Source organism: Ambystoma mexicanum, chromosome 14, assembly GCF_040938575.1.
Source record: "Ambystoma mexicanum isolate Mex_15411 chromosome 14, UKY_AmexF1_1, whole genome shotgun sequence".
In the NCBI taxonomy this organism is placed as follows: domain Eukaryota; kingdom Metazoa; phylum Chordata; class Amphibia; order Caudata; family Ambystomatidae; genus Ambystoma; species Ambystoma mexicanum.
In genome coordinates, this window is record NC_090940.1 from 107558572 (window position 1) to 107577402 (window position 18831).

Genomic DNA, 18831 nt, shown 5'->3' on the forward strand with positions numbered 1-18831 from the left:
GCTCTCCTGAACATCCGTCAAGACCTGCTCTCCAACCTTGATTCCAACACCCCCTGTGTCCTCATCTTACTTGATCTCTCCTCTGCCTTTGACACGGTCAACCATGCCATCCTGCTCAACCGTCTCCATGATAACCTGGGTATCACCGGTCAGGCCCTGGCATGGCTGACTTCTTTCCTCTCTGATCGACCCTCCCAGGTCCAACTTGGGTCCTTCCTCTCCTCTATCTCCATCACTACCTGTGGTGTTCCCCAGGGGTCTAACCTCTCTCCCTGGCTGTTCAACCAATACCTGTCACTTCTTGCCTACCGCATTGCCGCTTTCTGCCCCAACTTCCAGTGCTACGCGGATGACACTCAGCTTATTTTCAAGATACCTTCAGCCACCTCTTCTCCCTCTCTCATCTCTTGACTGTCTGTCCGCCATCCAGGAGTGGTGTGCCGCCAATGATCTCAGCCTTAATGCCAGTGAGACTGAGATTCTCCTCATCGGCACACCCGCTCCCTCCTTTCCTGTCACTCTCTGGCCGGCCTCTCTTGGCTCTTTTCCTGCTCCCACCTGTGTGGCAAAAAACCTCAGGGTCATCTTCGACTCCACACTCTCCTTCTCTCCGCAAATCTCTGACGTCTCTAAGAAGTCACACTATCAGCTGCACCTCCTCAGAGGTATTCTTCCTTGCCTCTTCGCCCCCCTGAAGCTCACTGTCTCCAGAGCTCTGGCTCTCTCTAGGCTGGATTATTGCAACAGCCTCTTTCTAAATCTGCCTGCTTCTACTCTCCGCCCTCTGCAACTCATCCAGAACAAGACTGCAAGACTTGTCCTTGGCCTCAGGCCCAGGGATTGTATCTCTCCAGGACTGAAATCTCAGCACTGGCTCCCAGTGGCTGCAAGGATTAAGTTCAACACCATCTGCATTGTCCCCAAGGCCTTCTGTGGTCTGGGGCCTAAATACCTTCAACTCCCTCTTCCTAAACATCTTCCTTCTCGAATTCTTTGCTCATCCGCCTCCACCTCCCTCAGGGCCAGTTGCTTCTCCAAGCAACGAGTTGGTGGTAGATCTCTGTCTTTGGCTGGGGCCTCCCTCTGGAACAGCCTCCCTGCCTCCCTGAAACTTGAGGAGAACCATCTCCGTTTCCGGAAGCACCTCAAAACCTTTCTCTTTGCTTCTGCTTTCTCTCCTCCTCTCCCCTGCTGAATTTCCTGGCTGAAACTGAAACTGCACTGGTTACCTGGCCACCGTGTTATAAATGCCTTATCATATCATAGCCCACAGGTGAGGTGCAGTGACCTCATTTAAGGCCATATTTAATTTAATATGCTCCCCTCGCGGTCGCAGCTGCTCTCCGTTATCCCCTACCCTCACCCATTCCAATACCCTGCCCGTGTCCTGATTGGTCCCTAGAACCAGGAGGCCCATACTGATGGCCTGTTGCTGAGACTCAGCCATTGCCTCGTTTCAATCCGCGTGAGCAGCTCCTGCTGCATAGCGCACAGGTGAGGTGCAGTGACCCCATTTTAGGCCATATTTGAATTAATTTTGCCCCACTTGTGGTCACAGCCGCTCTCCTTTCACCCTTCCCCCTCCCCACAATGTCCCTATCCTGCCCTACCCACGTCCTGATTGCTCCATAGGACCAGAAAGCTACATATCAACGGTGGTGCCTGGGCAGCCTCTGCCCGGGGCAGCTCTTGGCAAAGGGCCACAAGGCAAAGAGCAACTCCCGAAGAAGCAGCGCCAGTCCGGGTTTGCATGTGTTCACCCGAGAAGCCTGCGGCAGTCAATCAGCAGCGACTGTTAAGGTAAATGTGGTCTGGTCGGGGAGTACAGCCATTGCTGTACTCCAGTAAAGCCCCATCACTCTTATTACTACTAGAAAATAGATAATTTATGTCATTCTGTCACATCTTGCATTTAGCCCATCTGTGTTAGTGAGCCATATCTCGCATTTAGCCCAACTGTGTTAGTGAGCCATATCTCGCATTTAGCCCATCTGTGTTGGTGACCTGTGTCTCGCATTTAGCCCACTTGTTGTGGTGAGCCATGTCTTACATTTGGCCCACCTGTGTCAGGGGGGGGGGGGTCGGGAGCAGTATCTCGCATTTAGACCATTGTGTGAGCCAGGTCTTCCATTTGGCCCATCTGTGTTGGGGAGCATCATCTCGTATTTTGTCTATTTGTGCTAGTGGGCCATATCTTGCATGGCGGACCACAGGGCACAGGGCACAAATCACCCGTGGATGAACTCGTGGGGGTGGTAATTGCTGCACACCAGAATCTATGGCGGGAGAAGGGATGTGGGCCGCATTTAGTCAGAACAGCAGGGCTAGGAAAGGTACTGCCACTAACTAACTGTACTAAAAAACTCACACTTCATACCTCTACAGCACAACATTGCATGCATTTCACCACACCACAACAACGAAACAAACCACACATAGGGCCTCATTACATGTTTGGCAGTCCGGAAACAAGGGTGCTGGTAGCAACATACTGGCACCCTTTCCAGACCGCCAAACTGTGAGTTTGCCGGTAGGGGTCCGGATCTCCCAGCAGACCTGACCTGCCGGGAGTTCAGGCCCCTACTGGCAGGGTTTTCACTGAAGCACTGGTACCATTCACAACGTGCCCGTGCTTCAGTGAGCCCATTCCCGTGGAGTCCTGTGGGACTCCACGGGAATGGGGATCTACCGTTCCGCTGCCTGTCATGATCCCGGTGGCACTGGGATGTAAGGCAGCAGAAACGGTGTTACAGGGGTTCCGGTAACCTGCTGCCTACCGGCGGCTCTTACCAGCAACCATGTAATGAGGGCCATAGTCTCACCCAACACCACATGGCAGCTACTAACCGAAAAACACACCTATGCTCAGTGAACGGTGTCAACAGCACATCACAACCTTTTTGCTATTTTTTCCCCGCTCAGTTGTACTAATTTACCTGCCTCCCTCCTTGCTTTACGGATCTGCCAGAGTGCCAGGAGGCAACAGTGCGCGGTATAAGAACCTTTCACATAACATAAGTGGTCTGCTATGTACAATTTACTGTTTAAATGACATTGAGCCGCACTAAATTTATAGAGCTTAGAAGAATAAAGGGTAGCGAACACCCACCTACGTCCTGTTGTTCAAAGCCCAGACTTCGAGGGGCACTCAAATGTCAGGACAAATGCTTGACTCACAAAGCTATATCACTGACCCTAATGGGCAATATATGTATATATTACAGGGTCTGGGATAGCGACCCTGTAGTTATGGTTAAGTTGCAGTTCCTATAGGAAGAGCTGTTTTTGGGCGGCCTATAACTTTGGCGCCATTTGATGAATTGCATGAAAATATGCAAGGGTATTATAGACCAACTCTGAATGTATTTACAAAGTTTGGTGCAGTTTCGTCAGGGGGGGAAAAGTAATAGGAGTCGTCCCAAAACATTTAAAATCTGGTTAGACATGAATGGAAAAAAATGTTGCCTGTGGCTACAGCCCAAACTGCAGGATGGATTTGCACCAAACTTGTGCACGGAGCGGTGACCCGGTCCCAAAAGCCTGCTTATGCAAATTTGGTGTTAATCTGTCCAGTAGGTGTTAGAGAAAGGCCCCAAAAAGTAGGTAAAAAATGTTGTGAAATCTCTGTCCGGTCAGTGGAATGACTTCCTGATTCGGTGTCCGCTGGCACCTCTGAGCCAATCAGGGAGCTGCATAACATTCATCGACATAGTAGGCAGCAGCTAATTGGTCAATTAGGAAATGTGAGGTGAGGCAGAACATTTGAAACCGACGCCATGTTGGATTTGTGAACTGCCCCCATAGTCCATGAACATCGCAATAAAAACATATTGAAAAACACAACATTACACATTTCAAACAAATGAAACAATCTCTGCGGAGGTGAGGGGTGATGAGGATGGGATGGGATATGTCCAAAAAAAGTCCCAAAAAATCAGGTGTTTTTTCTTCTCCGATGTCGGCAAACATCCCAGATATTCGGGGACAGTGCTGTGATGTTTGCGAACTTGACAAATGTTTATGGACATCCCTGCATATGTGTGCATTACATGGTCAGTGAAGAGCAGCTATTAGACGGCTTATAACGTTGGCGCTGTTCAATAAAACTGTGTGAAATTTCTGCAATAAAAATATAAACCCAAATTTGAATGTTGTTCGAAGGTTTAGTGCCGTTTCGTCAAGAAGGTGCAAAATTAGAGGGGGGTACTAACATTTTTGGATGGCTTATAACATTCGTGCTGTTTGACGGATCTACACAAAGATTTGCAAAACGATCATAGACACAACTTTGAATGTTTGTGCAAAGTTTGAAGGGATTTTGTCTAGAGGGGGCAAAAGTGTATGGGGGTCCCCAAACATTTCAAAATCAGGAAAGGCATGAATCGTAAACAAAAATCTGCTTGCGGCTACAGCCCAAAATGCTGGACGGGTTTGCAGCAAACCTGCGTGAGGAGCGTAAGGAAGGACCTGAATTCATGCTTTTGCAAATCTGTTCTGTGTTTTATTTTCTCCAGTATCAAGATGTAAGTACAAGAAATTGCGATATAACTTTGGTGCTTGGGCAGTGGGCCTGCTCCCCGGCAAGGTCAAATGTGTTCTTTGATTTGCTTATTGGGGACTGCGGCATGTCCGGAGTCCAGTACCCATGGATTGTGGGCTCTGGCCATGGCTGGAAGCCATGAACACTGGCCATTGGTCACATTATGAGGGTATAGTGGAGACTGGGCAAGGTTGCAGGCTAGGTACAATGGATAACGAGGGTGGTTTGGTGACGCCGTAGTCAGGTTCGAGCCTCATGCCCTAGGTAATTCAACCATGACATGCAGCCCCAGTACACCTCAGTACGCGTGCAAAAAATATGTTTGTTAAAGGAGGTTTATGGCCCTTTCATATGTATAAAGAGGAATTATTAATCACTTATATACAGTGCTTTAACATCATGAAACATTTTCACTGATAAAAACCACTCAAAATCAGTGAAATAATTTTGTTAAAGGGACGTTATGGTTAAGTTGCATGAATAAAAACCTATGAAATGAGTTGAAAACCTATGGTTGCAAGGTAAAATCGAAAAACCAAAGAAATTTACCAGCTATGGTAAGCTATGCAACTATAAATCGCACCACTGTCATTCACTGCGTAGACTAACACAAAGGACATCAAAGATGGCATCACAAATGGCATTATCGATCGGTCAGAGATATTGAGTACTGTGCTGGAGCTAAGGGGAAGCAGTAGAGGAGTAGCTGGCGATAACAAAATAAGGAAGGGCGAGGACATGGATAGAGTTTAAATGTTTGTGAAAAAATGAGAAAAGGACCTGGGTGCATTGGAGTTAGCCAGAATGAGCAGGGATAAGAGAGGAACTGGCAGGTTGTAAATTGTGCAAATAAGTCGTTTTTCATTTAGTTGCGAGCAAAAGGGAAGATTGGTAGCCCAAGGATCAGGCTTATGCAATATTTGAGTACAAGAGTTAGATAAGACTTTTATTTGAGCAGTTGCTAGAATGTGGCACATTTTTCTTATGTTCTGGAGATTGAGTCTAGCAGCCGTAGCAGTAAAGGTTATAAAGTGGTGATTTTAGAGGACCTCCAGGTTGCAGGCCTTGGTGAATGGCAATAGGATATAAGGGGAGAAAGACATTAAGGAGTTGAAGGGGGGTAGCGCCATCCAGTGTCGGAGAGCTGAGAGACAGCGATGTGAGGTGAGATGTGGGGTAAAAGTAGAATAAGAGAAGGGGGTGAAACTAAAGGAGGAAATGAGTTTACCAAGAAAGGAGGTACAGAGAGTGAAGAGCAGTAGGTCTAGGACAGAGCCTTGGGAGACTCCAGCTGGCCGGTGGGCAGAATCCGAGATCCACCTCCTCTTACCCAATACCCTAATGGCCTATTACCATGCATCTGTTCCCCCATGGGGAATGTAAAGAAACCTTTTTCCAGCACCACTGATTTCCCACATGGAATCATTAAGAAAGAGATATGCATCCCAAATCATCAAGGAACTTCAATTCCCACAACCACCTAAGTCATCATTTAATATCAGTGGACTTCAATTCCCACAACCACCTAAGTACTGAGAAGAGGAGGATATGATATGATATGGCCTTTATAACGCACGTGTACACAAGTGTTTCTAGGATGAAGAAATTGATGCCGCGAAGCAGGACCGTCAAGCCTAATGAACCTGCTAGTTGTTGGATGAAAACATCTGTGCATGGGACCTTTAAAAATGGAGCCCGGACTGTGAGAGGGAGATCACAGGAAGGCATGGCATCTCCCATGAAGGCTGACGGAGGCTGGAGGCACGAGCCGGTGTGTAGAAGCTGGAGGCATGGGTAGGTGTGCAGAAGCTGGAGATGCGAGCCAGTGTGGCGAAACCAAGAAGGAAAACAATGTGGTGCGAGCAAGGCATGCTGTGGAGACTCCAGGAACCGCAAGAGGGTTCTTGCGCATTCGGCAGCCAAGCGAAGCAGCCTGCGGAAGAGAAGCCGGCGTGCAGGAGCGAAGCCGCCAGAGTGGCTGGAGAGACATCAGAGCTGCCTGGAGTGGGAAGCAAGTGGCAACGGAATGCTGTATTAGCGCAAGGAAGAAATGCTGAAAATGCTGCAGAAAGCCGGTGAGTCAGCCCGAGCAGAGTGGGGACCCAGGGCGTTTTGGCGAACGCACCAAAGGGAATTTGAACATTGTTAAATTACGGAAAGTGAATCAATACGAAGATTACTTCTGAATTAAAAGCCAGAGTGCCAATTCGAACCCCAATAAGTGAATGCAAATATGGGGGAAAGCTTGGAAGAACTGTGAAACAAGTACAAATACCAGGCTACGAAAGGTATATGCTACTTGAATGTAAAGAGGAACTATAATGCAAGAGAGGTCCTGGCAAGCATAAACCAGGCAATTGTGAATGCAAGAGAAGTCCTGGCACAAGGACAGGTCCTTTTGTTCTTTTTTGGTTTTATGTAGAGAAACTCCTCTTTAGAATATGGTCAGAGAGGCATTTTCCCAACCCATTTAAGTTCAATAAAAGTCTTTAACTTAAAACATGACAACTTTGTGTTCGTCTTTCATATCTGGCCCCTCACAGCATGTTTGGAAATGCTGCGCAGAGACGTTTTTATGGGAGGGCAAAAGGGGCACTTTCCCCAGGTCCCCACCTTGGAGGGGGCCACACAGTGCTGTCTGAGTTTAAGAAATCAGTTCACATGTTTTACCAAACTTAATAGCACACGTCAGGATATTTTATGGTGTACTGTTTGATGTGCTGCCGAGGCTCTAAAGGCTAAAATGATTGCTTCTCTGTTGTTGACAAGTACTTTCTGTGTTCACTGTAGTATAGAGTGTGTCTGCGTGAATTACAGCACAAGTATTGTAGCATTCTCACCTTTTTGTGGGGATTATATTGATCATGTGCAATAACCAACGTTGAAATGCATATTGATAAATGTAAGTGTCTCAATGCCTCAGTGGTGTTTGTGTGCTTAAGAAATGAAATAAATAAATGCTGCAATGGATCAGAGGATAGCTCAGTGTGTTAAGCACTCATTGCAGAAATCTGTGTTTATAGGCAAGGTGATGAATGCCGAATTACAGCAAGGTCAGGCCAGCCTTTCCTATGTCTGAAGTTGATAAACCTGCATGTCTATGTACTTTGTTTTGTAGCACAACAAGTGCTATTATCTGCAACGTGCCTGCATCAGATAGTGGTTGATATAAAAAAACGAACATAGCATTAGTATGGTGAAGGTCTAGAAATTGGTTTGTTCAGATAAACCCTAGGCAGCCACCTCTAACGAAGGGCATAAGTGTTAGTCTGAGAGGTGATTAGGTAGCCAAATTCAAGAGTGTGGAACCACAGCGTTCATGCTTGTATCCTGGCTTTCCGAACAGACTATGTAGCGATCCGGAGCGAATTTTATATCACTCACATTACTGTGCTGTAATCTGTGGAAAGGTTTGCCTTCTCACATTCTGGTGGCATTGTTTAGCCCATTACCTGATCTTTCTTTTTATGTAGGCCATTTGAGTGGAAAGGGGTCTAGTCATAAGAGAGCGGACCAGATATCACAGGCCTCTGGAAATCATATTTTAAGGTCTGCTTATTTGACACAAAAGTTTTTCCTTTTGTACAATTCAAAGGTTGCTCTGCATGTTTATAAATAACAGTTTCTGATGTGTTTTTGGCATATTTAAAGCTTTGAAATACAAATGGAAACCCAGATGAAATATTTTAAGATCTCATCAATTAGTACCCTGGTACTTATGTACTTCCCTTGATGATGCAGACAGTGAAGCTAGAATCATTCCCACTTTGCATGATATGCTTATCATGGTTTGTATGTAAAAATGGACACATTGGGTTATGTGATTTGTGTGCTCTCCAAATCAGTAATATAAAATGGGATTATTTAGGTTCATGGTAAGAACTGGAAAGGAAAGTGGTAAAGTGCATACATTGCTGAGAGGGCACAAATCCCAGCTTCACTGCTCAACCGATATGTGGTCCTGGGCATTTCATTTACTCTTGGATTGCCTAACCTGTCATAATTGCATCAGAATTGTCACCCTTCAGAGTGATTTCGTTCTCAATGTATGATCTCTAAAACAGCCTCACTCGTGGGTTCACTGGCTATAGTGTTGCTTTCTCTATAATAATAGTGAGCATTGGTCTATAGCACACTACAGCTGCTCGTTTCTTTGCTCGATAATGGCAACACCACGTGAAAACAATATCCCTCTTGTAATCTCAGTCTGTCTGAATATGGACACCTTCCCGGTAGCTTCTAATAGCCATCCACTATCTGTGCTGTGGTATGTGTAGCCTTCTCCTTGCTTCCAATTGGTCTCCTGTATCCCTGCTTGAGCATGCTTACATTCAGAGAGGCAGCTAATCTTAGCCCTCTGTTTATTCTTGAGTATGTGCACCTTTTTCATGCAAACTGTGTCCTGCATTTATGCTATGGCTGGTATGCCTTCCTCGTGGCTGCTACTGATGCTAGAACAGAAGTCATGGACTGTTAATGTTGGCCTTGAAATGCTACTTGTTCAACATTCTGATTACAGCAAGTAATGAAAGGGAGTACCCATGCTTATTTTGATGACTGAGAGACAGCATATCAAGATATGTGTTATGATCACAACGAGTGGGGCGCAACCAGATATTCTGGATTCATTCATTCCTTTGGTTAGGCGGAGGGGGCCCCCAAAGGTGTCTTTTCCCTGGGCCCCAAAAGTGCTTAAGAGGGCCCTGATACTGCGGAAGGTATCTTGTGGCTTTGCCAGAATACTGATGTGTCCTGGGGCTCATGAAGATCTGTGTCTGCCTCAAAGTATGCATTATGTCCTCTCATGAGTACCTGAGACTCTATTTGCGAAAGTGGTGCATATATGTAAATTGCATTTGAGCTTGTAGAGACTCAATGTGGAAATACAATGCAAATAGCTAGCAGGGCCACCACAACCCACACAAAAGGAACGCATATAAAATGAACACCGTCCTTCCATTCCAAAATCAAGGAGCTAGGCCTGAATGATATGGAATTTTCATCTTGCAGGACTGTCTGCCCTGCGCCGGGATCTGGGGCATCGCTCTGGACTGGGTGAGATAGTTTCCGAATTAATGTAGGAAGGCAGTGACTGTACCATCTTCTCGGTCTCCAACAATGTAAAATATGGCATACTGCATGGCTCATCCATCTCCATGTGTCTGACAAATATCTATATGAGTCTCTAGGCTCGGTGGATCGGCAAATGATTCAAAACGCCACTGTGCATTGCTGTATGGCCATTGGGGCTTAGCTTCTCATGACCAGCTGTTCAGTTCTTTCTTTGACTGCATATGTACAATATAGCTAAATTCAAGCCTCTCGCCATACTTCGTCGAGCCTATTATGGCAAAGACCCAATATTACTTCAGTCTACGTTTAGCCACTGGCAAGCCTTGTGTTTGGCTTCACCAATAAAATTCAGGGGTTGGGATAAAGATTTGATGAGCAGGAGCTACAAGCAGCCCCTGGGTATCTAGTATGTTCCAGTAAGCAGGCAATACCTCTGGGGAACAAAGTGCTAGTACACAGCCAGTCGCAAATCTAACTTCCACACTCTAATCCTTTGTCTATTGTATCGAACCAAATAGGATTTAAAAATGTCTCCTACATGTGTCCTAGTACACATTCCCAAACCCACAAAGATACTGTTAGTAGATATGCTTGCATGGCAGGAGTTGGCATAGGGAGTCAAAAAGTAGCTCCTGGTAGCTGTTGGTGTCCAGCTAACTGGGCTCTTCTAGGTTCCAAGAGGGAGCTAAATAGCTCCCGGGATCTGGCAACTTCGAACCCTGCAGTTGCAGATTTCTAAGACAGCAGAACCTTTTGCCACATTCTCAGTTCCAACTGTGGAACCTTTTGCCACATTCTCAGTTCCAACTGTGGAACCTTTTGCCACATTCTGAGTTCAAACTGCAGAACCTTCTGCCACGTTCTCAGTTCGAACTGGGGAACTTTCTGCCACGTTCTCTGTTCAAACTGTGGAACCTTCTGCCACATTCTCAGTTCAAACTGCGGAACCTTCTCCCACAATCTCAGCTCAAACTGCGGAACTTTCTGCCACATTCTCTTTGCAGCCAACCGAATATAGTATCCTTTTGCTGGCAACTGAAAATACGTCTCTTTAATCAGCGTCCACTTGTAATGTATTTGCGTTTCCTCGCAAAGGGCCAGATTACTTTGGGCATCTGCATGCTGCAAAAAAACAACATACAATTATCTACATTTGTAAACATGTATGTAATACCATATGTGTAATAGGAAATGCAAAAGTCAAATAGAAGGACCAGGTTGCAAATGTGGTGCACCACATAACATATTTTACAATTTATCCTAATACCAAATAGCTGAAAAGAGTCTTCCTCTTGAGCCGAATAGCTGTTTTTGTATAATACATGTATAATACATTTCTAACCTGTCAATCATCATTTATAAAAGCAATCTCCCTCTCTTGCCTTTTTTTTTAATGGTGTTTCATTTATTTCTCATTTGCCTCTGCTCAACCTAGGTAACTAAAGCATTGAAACCAGAAAATAAAATGCGAGCGAGCGACTGTTTTAGTTTCCATGTATTGAATGCTAATTCCTGCTATGAGAAAGCTGACAGTTTTAGGAGCTCGTTAATTAGCAGATGTTTGGGTCACGAGAAATGTGGAGAGGCTTTTGTGTTTACTTTTGTCTATTCCGTAAACTTGGCAAATTATTGCCTAGTTCCCGTTCGCTTAATCCTCCCTCCCACAGCCTGCGAAAAAGTGGATCTTGGGAAACCTGGCTGCGGGCTCTTCTTGGCTGGGAAGGCTGGCGAGGGGAGGGGATGTTCTGTAAGCCAACAGCATTTCCTGTTTTTAGAAGATAAAAGGTACTCGACTTTTTGACATAGCCCTATTTAAAATGTCCGAGTTAGTACTGATGATGAAGAAAGTCACGTTTTTCCCGAGAAATGTTTGCACAGCGTTCACGGTTTCCCGAGCCAGGCATAAAGAGCTCGCCTAGTTCTATTTTTTCACCCAGCATTTCATTCACCATTCTAGCTCTCTCTCCCCTTCTCTCTCTGTCTCTCCCCTTCTCTCTCTGGCTCCCTCCTTCTCTCTCGGTCTCACTGCATCTCTTTCGCTTTCTAGGTGGGCAAGAGTCGCGTGGTCAGCTGCACATTTTCTAGAGCCAGCCCAGCTGTTGTTCACAGCTGCATGATCAGAGAAAAGAAACTGATATCTTGTGGAGAGGAAGTGTAGTGTTTTCAAGAGCAGCTATTAAAAAGGAAATTATTTAATTGTACTAACATTCTTTTTCACACTCGCTGTGCACTTTCGCTATCTCTCGCGGTTTCACTCTGTATCTTTCTGTGTGGACGAGGGTTGCTTAGATAGGTGTGCTTTGTAAGAGCCACTCCAGCCATTTGCTAACACCAACACAAATAGATAAAAAAACAGATATCTTGATGGGGACGGGTTTTTTTTTTTTTTTTTGCACAAGCAGCTATTAACAAAGGACATTATTTAATTATACCATCATTGTACGCTAACTCTAAATTGTCACAATTTTAATTTATAATGACCACTTCCAGTATGTATTTAGTCATAATGAGAACAGTACACTTATCTTACTGACCGATTTACATTAGCAAAACCTAGAATAGCCATACACATTATTTATTTACTGATAGGTTATCATTCCAAGAAGGTCAGTCTGTTCCACTTCTTTGTTCTTTCAAAATACCTCGTGATATGATGGTTACTTCCTGCTTTGCATAAAATCAAAGAGCATTTTAGGAAGATAAGAGTGACCAAAGATCTTTATATTGACAAATATGTCCGTTGATATAAGGTTTATATGCTTGAATCACTGATAAAAGTAATGCACAGTGGGGCTTAGTGCTCATTTAATTTTTCACAACACTCACCCTAATATTAAAATATTTGTAACATTGACCGTTAAATACTGATTTGGATAGCCACAAGGTGAAGATGTGAGGATAAAACGTCTGCAACGTCAGTTGTTCCTCTGGGGTCCAAGTGTCGTCTGGAGACACATATCCCTCTATGGAATCTTAGCCAGGTCTCGGGGTCAGGGTGGATGTAGACGTGCACAGTGATCCTAAGAGATGTATAAATATGGGTGCTTACTGCACAAGCCTTAGGTCGATAAGAAAAAACAGGACTGGATGGGTTATTCACAATGACAAATGACAGGGAACAACTGTGGTGCTCTTTTCTGATTGTGGTCATTAATCCTTCCCCACTAAACACCCCCACAGAAAAGACAATGAAGCATAACAATCCACAACGCGCCATACAACTAATTCGCCTTTGGTGACATCGTCAATTGCTTGCCTGCACGCATGGAAAATAATTTATCTCCAATTTTCAGTCTGCCCAAATAACCATTGGTATTTGATGTCATGTGATGCGTCTACGTTAGCATCAGAGTTGTTAAGTGGCTCAATGTCTACAGAGTAGCCTTGATACATTCCTGGCTTTTGTGACAACAGTACTTTGCATGCTGGAACTTGTAGGCCAATACTTTTCATTTATAAGCCAAACCATTATTACTGCATGCTGTCATGATCTCTGCTTCCAAAAGATCAGGACTTGCCCGACTCCCTTGGAAGCAGACCCATAACCCCGGTTCCGAGTGCCAGCCAGTCCCAATTGGGACCTTTTGGACCCTGTCCTGGCGCCAGTGGCACCAGGCTCATAAAGATGCCCAGTCCCAGCGCTGGAAGCGCCGGGCTCATAATGCTTGGGTGGACTTACCTGCAGCAGACCATGCTGCTTACTTACCTGCCAGTTGAACCCCTGATCCTCTTCTGTTTGGGACTACTTTTCCTGTTGGGTGGGGCAGGAGCCACTCCCTAGGTTCAGAACACTGGAACTCTTCTGGAAAGCAGGAACTCTTTTCTTACCTAGGCGTGGCTGTGGAAGGAGACACCTAAGCACTACAGGAGGCTATTTAAACCACACCCGATGGATGAATCTTGCTTTGTGTTATTTTGCATTCTCTGCAGCAGAACGCTCATCGTGTCTTCTGCTTCTGATCCTGGGCCTAAGGGAACAAAGGCTTACCATCCTGGAATCCAGTCTTCAGCAGCACCTGTAAAGACAAAGAAAGAACAGGTTAGCACTACGGTCTTCAGTGGCAGCGCATCTCTTACCTGGTCCATCGGCTGTCACCAACGCCTCGCGCTGCATTCCGGCATCTGAAAGACAAAGGCTTACCTACTCTTCGCATGCTCTGGAGGTCTTCGCACTGCATTCCGGCATCTGAAAGACAAAAGCTTACCAGCTCTTCGCACGCTCCGGAGGCCTTTGGCGCTGCATCCCGCATCTGAAAGACAAAAGAAGGTGCGTTTAAAGACATTGGGCAACTTTATTACTCACGTGCCATTACTCCTTCCCACGCCGAATCCAGTGGGTATTCCAGCACCCTTCAGCTTCTCTAAAGCTCCGAACTTGTACCTGCAAGATAAAAGGGACAGTTAGTGCGCATCGTGAAGCAGGCTACAAGCGCTTACTTACGTGCTTCCAGGCGCTTCTATTCGTCATGCGGGTTCGATCCTCAACTCTCATAAGCCCGCCATCCGCCATCGCCGGAACCCTGCAAAACAAGAGATATCATTACAAAAGACTTTTAAGACATTTGCAGTGCCCAGAACTTACCGTTCGTGCAGTTAACGACGGACAGCAGTCCTCTGAGGTCAAGAGGCCTGCACCCTTATCCAGTGAAGAAACTGGTTACGGCACCCTGCCCCGAGGCAGATGGAGAGCTCGGCGTTCACTTACCTAAGGTGAGGGCGTTAACCTTTGGGGTTCTACAGGAGAAGAGAAAGGGAAGAGGAGAGAGGCACCCAATAACCCCAGTTCATTAATGCCATATTTTCTATCTGCAGACATCTTACTCTTCGAGTCAGACATACAGTGCACAGAGGTCCAGCCCAAAGAGCCAACTGTGTGTTACACATCACCTTTGAAGATACGGCATTCACCCAGTCAAGACCGGCGCCTCTGCGGGAATCAGGTGAGCGTTACAGAACACAAAGCCTACCGCAAAACTCCCACCCAGGCGCTATGGAAATCTCGGATACTGACCAGCTAGTCCAGTTACTTGGGGAACTAAGAGCAGAAGTGCATGCAGCCCGTCAGGAAATGAATGCTCTAAGAAGGGAACTGATTATTTCCAAGGAGCGAACAGACGATCTCGCTAGACAATTGCTACATTCACAAGCCGGACAAACTCCGTTACCCGCATCAGGGGCAAATCTTCCTTCAACATCCTCTACGAACCCAGTGCAGATCAACCTACCTGGGAATGTACCTCTGGCTCCACCCGAACGATTTTCTGGTGACCCAAAGAGGTTTGCAGTATTTATTAATCAGTGCCGGTTGCACTTCTTATGCCGGCCAGCAGCCTTTCCAACTGATCAAGCTAAGGTAGCTTTCGTGCTTTCGTACCTTAGTGGCAATGCGGCAGACTGGTCGATCCCTCTAGTTAATCAAGATGATCCGGTTCTCCATGATTTTCAAGCCTTTCAGCTCAGTATGGAAAAACTGTTTGCAAGACATTCACAGGGGCAGGCCTTGGACAATGAGCTCCTTTCATTGCGACAGTGTAATCAAGACCTTTTGGCTTATATTGCGTCTTTCAACAGACTGATAGTGGAAACTCGATGGCCTGAGGACAAAAGGATTACACTGTTTTATAGAGGTCTACGTGGAGAGCTCAAAGATGTGTTAGCCCAAGTAGTGAATCCTCCGCAAGACTGTTCGGACTATATTGACTTAGTCGTTCAAATTGACCACAGACTGCAGAACAGGAAGGCCGATCGTTCCAAGTTTGATGCTCGAGTATTTTCCAAACCACCAACTCCTACCAAAGGAGTAGACTCCGGGGAACCCATGCAAATAGGGGGCCTGAAAGGACCACTAACACAAAAGGAGCGGGAAAGGAGAAAACAGCTGCAATTATGCCTCTATTGCGGAAACTCGGGGCACTTTCTTCGAGACTGTCCGGTGAAACCAGCCAAGAAGGCAGTAGGAGCTGCAGTTACCAGGGTCACAAACTCTGAACAGGGAAACGACCTCGCCCGACAAGAATAGAGGTCCTCTTGCCGAGCGTTAAAACCAGTTCAGTGACCTCGCATTTCGTGATACCTATGGTCCTCATTAGCCCTGAACATCCGGATCGATTACATGCGATTGAAGCTTACGTCGACAGCGGTGCCATCGGCAATTATGTGGATCATGAAATGGTTTTGAGAATGAATCTGACTCTTTGTCCAAAGGCTGTAAAGGACGTTATTACTACGGTGGATGGTACGGAGATAGCCTCCGGACCAGTAACGCATACCACCCAAGAAGTGACGCTAGTAAGTCAAGATGGACACCATGAGAAGATCGTGTTCGATGTGATCAAGGCCCCTCAGTTCCAGATTATTCTAGGAATTCCTTGGTTAGAGAAGCACAATCCTCAGATCGATTGGCGAGCAAGAACGGTTCAGTTTCCAGAATGTGTCTCTACTTGCCACCCTCGACCTGGTGTTGCACTGGCAGCAATTTCCTCGGAGGCTCCCCAGTTACCTCCTGAATACCTAGAATTCCAAGATGTTTTCCGGAAGGATCAGGCTAACTCTCTACCTCCTCATAGGTCTTATGACTGCCAGATAGACCTGATACCTGGATCTACTCCTCCTTGTAGTAGAATTTATGCCCTCACCGAGCCTGAGAATCTTCACCTCCGACAATACCTGGATCAATACCTAGCGAATGGGTTTATTCGTCCTTCCAAGTCCCCTGCTTCCTCAGCTTTGTTCTTCGTTCCAAAAAAAGAAGGGGACCTTAGAACTTGTATAGATTATCGCGCCCTGAACCAGATCACCGTTAAGAATAGATATCCGTTACCTTTGATCCCTGAACTCCTGGACCAAGTCAGAAAAGCATGCATATATACAAAGCTGGATCTTAGAGGAGCCTACCACTTGGTACGAGTAAAAGAGGGCGATGAATGGAAGACGGCCTTCCGCACCAAGTATGGGCTATTTGAATATCAGGTCATGCCCTTCGGACTTTGCAATGCCCCGGCCGCCTTTCAATATTTTATGAACGATGTCCTCAGAGAGCTCATAGATGTGTGTGTTGTTGTTTACATTGACGACATCCTCGTTTATTCTTCATCGGAAACTGAACATCGGAAACACGTGAAAATGGTCCTCGAGAGATTGCGTCAACACAAACTTTTCGCTAAGTTGGAAAAATGTGTTTTCAACGTGACTGAAGTTGAATTCTTGGGATTCATATTATCACCTAGCGGAGTGCGTATGGATTCAAAGAAGGTCGATGCAATTCTCAAATGGCCATCGCCATCCTCCGTAAAAGGTGTTCAAAGCATGTTAGGCTTCGCTAACTTTTACCGCAGGTTTATCCCCGAATTCTCTCGAATAGTCCAGCCCATCACCGCCTTGTTAAAGAAAAACAAACGTTTTGAATGGTCTACCGAGGCGGAACAAGCTTTCCAGAATTTGAAGACTAGATTTATCTCTGCACCGATCTTAAAACATCCTCGCCCAGAACTCCCCTACATCGTTGAAACTGATGCTTCGAGCCTTGCCATGGGGGCAGTTCTATCACAAAAGGACCCAGTAACCAATCAGTTGCATCCCGTGGCATTTTGGTCCCGCAAATTCTCGCCTCCTGAAATCAATTACACTATTACTGATAAGGAACTTCTAGCTATCAAGTCCGCCTTTAAGGCTTGGCGGCATTATCTTCTGGGGGCCCGACACACCGTTACTGTGATTACAGATCACCGAAACCTGCAATATTTGAAAACCGCAAAAGCTCAATCCTCTAGGCAACTCCGTTGGGCACTATTCTTTGCCGAGTTTGACTTCATAATTACCTATCGACCTGGTACAAAAAACGGTAAAGCTGATGCCCTTTGTCGGATGGGAGTGGAAGAACATTTGATCAATCCTAAACCTGTACCTATCATTCCCGAACAAAGAATTCTAGGTGTAATCGCCACACAATCCATAGAGGAAGTTAAGGATAAAGCCAGGCTACTGGTACCTCCAGCAGACATACAGAATTGGCATCTGCAGGGAAAGGACTTTACTGTGAAGGACAACCTATTATATTTCCAAGAACGGTTATACCTGCCCAGCACAGATTTACAGAAAAAGGTAATCTCTTGTTATCACGATTCTTTAATGGAAGGACATCCCGGTATGACCAAGACCTCTGAAAAGATCAAGCGCTACTTCTGGTGGCCGTCTTGGAAAAAAGATATCAGAGACTTTATAATGTCCTGTGGAGTATGCACCCAAAACAAGAGTCAAAAGGAAAAACCAGCCGGCCTCTTACGCCCTATTGACATCCCGCCTCGCCCTTGGCATACGCTTTCTATGGACTTCATCACCGATCTACCTCCATGCTCCGGATACAATACGATCCTAGTAATCGTGGACCTATTCTCCAAGATGGCGCATTTCATTCCACTCAAAGGCTTACCAACAGCAGCAACTCTGGCCCGAGAATTTCTCGAAAACATCGTCCGACTGCACGGTTTTCCTTCAGTTCTAATTTCGGATCGAGGTAGTCAATTTATTTCTCATTTTTGGCGAAGTTGCTGTCGGTCGGCTCAAATTGATGTGAGACTTTCGACCAGCCACCACCCTCAAACCGACGGACAAACCGAGAGGACCAATCAAACTCTGGAACAGTATTTGTGCTGCATGCTACAACAAACTGAAAAAACTTGGAAAGATATCCTTTGGATAGCCGAATATGCCTACAATAACTCTGTCCACTCGGGAACTGGGAAGACCCCGTTTTTTCTTTTATACGGTAGTCACCCTCAAACCTCGGAGTTGGATCCACTCCAAGATCTTGGAACACCAGCAGTAGACCACCTGCATTCTACAATCACCCAAGCCTTTAAGGAAGCCGTTTCTCACCTTCAAAGGGCTAAAGAACAATACAAGAAAGGAGCAGACCAACATCGGAAGGAAGCCCCCCAATATCAAGTAGGAGATCAAGTCTGGTTATCCACCAAATATCTACCTCTAAAAGGACCACGCACATTCAACCCAAGATACCTTGGTCCCTATTCCATCACTACCATAGTAAATCCAGTAGCGGTCAAGTTGGACTTGCCCCCTCACATGAAGATACATCCGGTCTTCCACGTCTCTCTATTAAAACCCGTGCAACCTCAAACCCGACTAACTACATCTCCAAAACCTATTCTAGTTGATGGAGAACTCGAGTTTGAAGTCAAAAGCATCCTGGATTCCAAGAT

At 45.9% G+C, this 18831-nt stretch overlaps 1 protein-coding gene across 4 annotated transcripts in view; it reads left to right on the forward strand.

Annotated features, from left to right (window-relative positions):
- PAPLN (papilin, proteoglycan like sulfated glycoprotein) overlaps positions 1–18831 on the forward strand; it is a 1044076-nt gene that overhangs the window by 31517 nt on the left and 993728 nt on the right. The window contains exon 1 of one of the 4 annotated variants that reach the window (XM_069638641.1): positions 11380–11398. The exons of the other annotated variants lie outside the window; for them this stretch is intronic. The gene's annotated coding sequence lies outside the window, so the exon portion shown is untranslated. Of the gene's footprint in view, positions 1–11379; positions 11399–18831 lie in introns of those variants that run through there. 4 annotated transcript variants of the gene reach the window in all.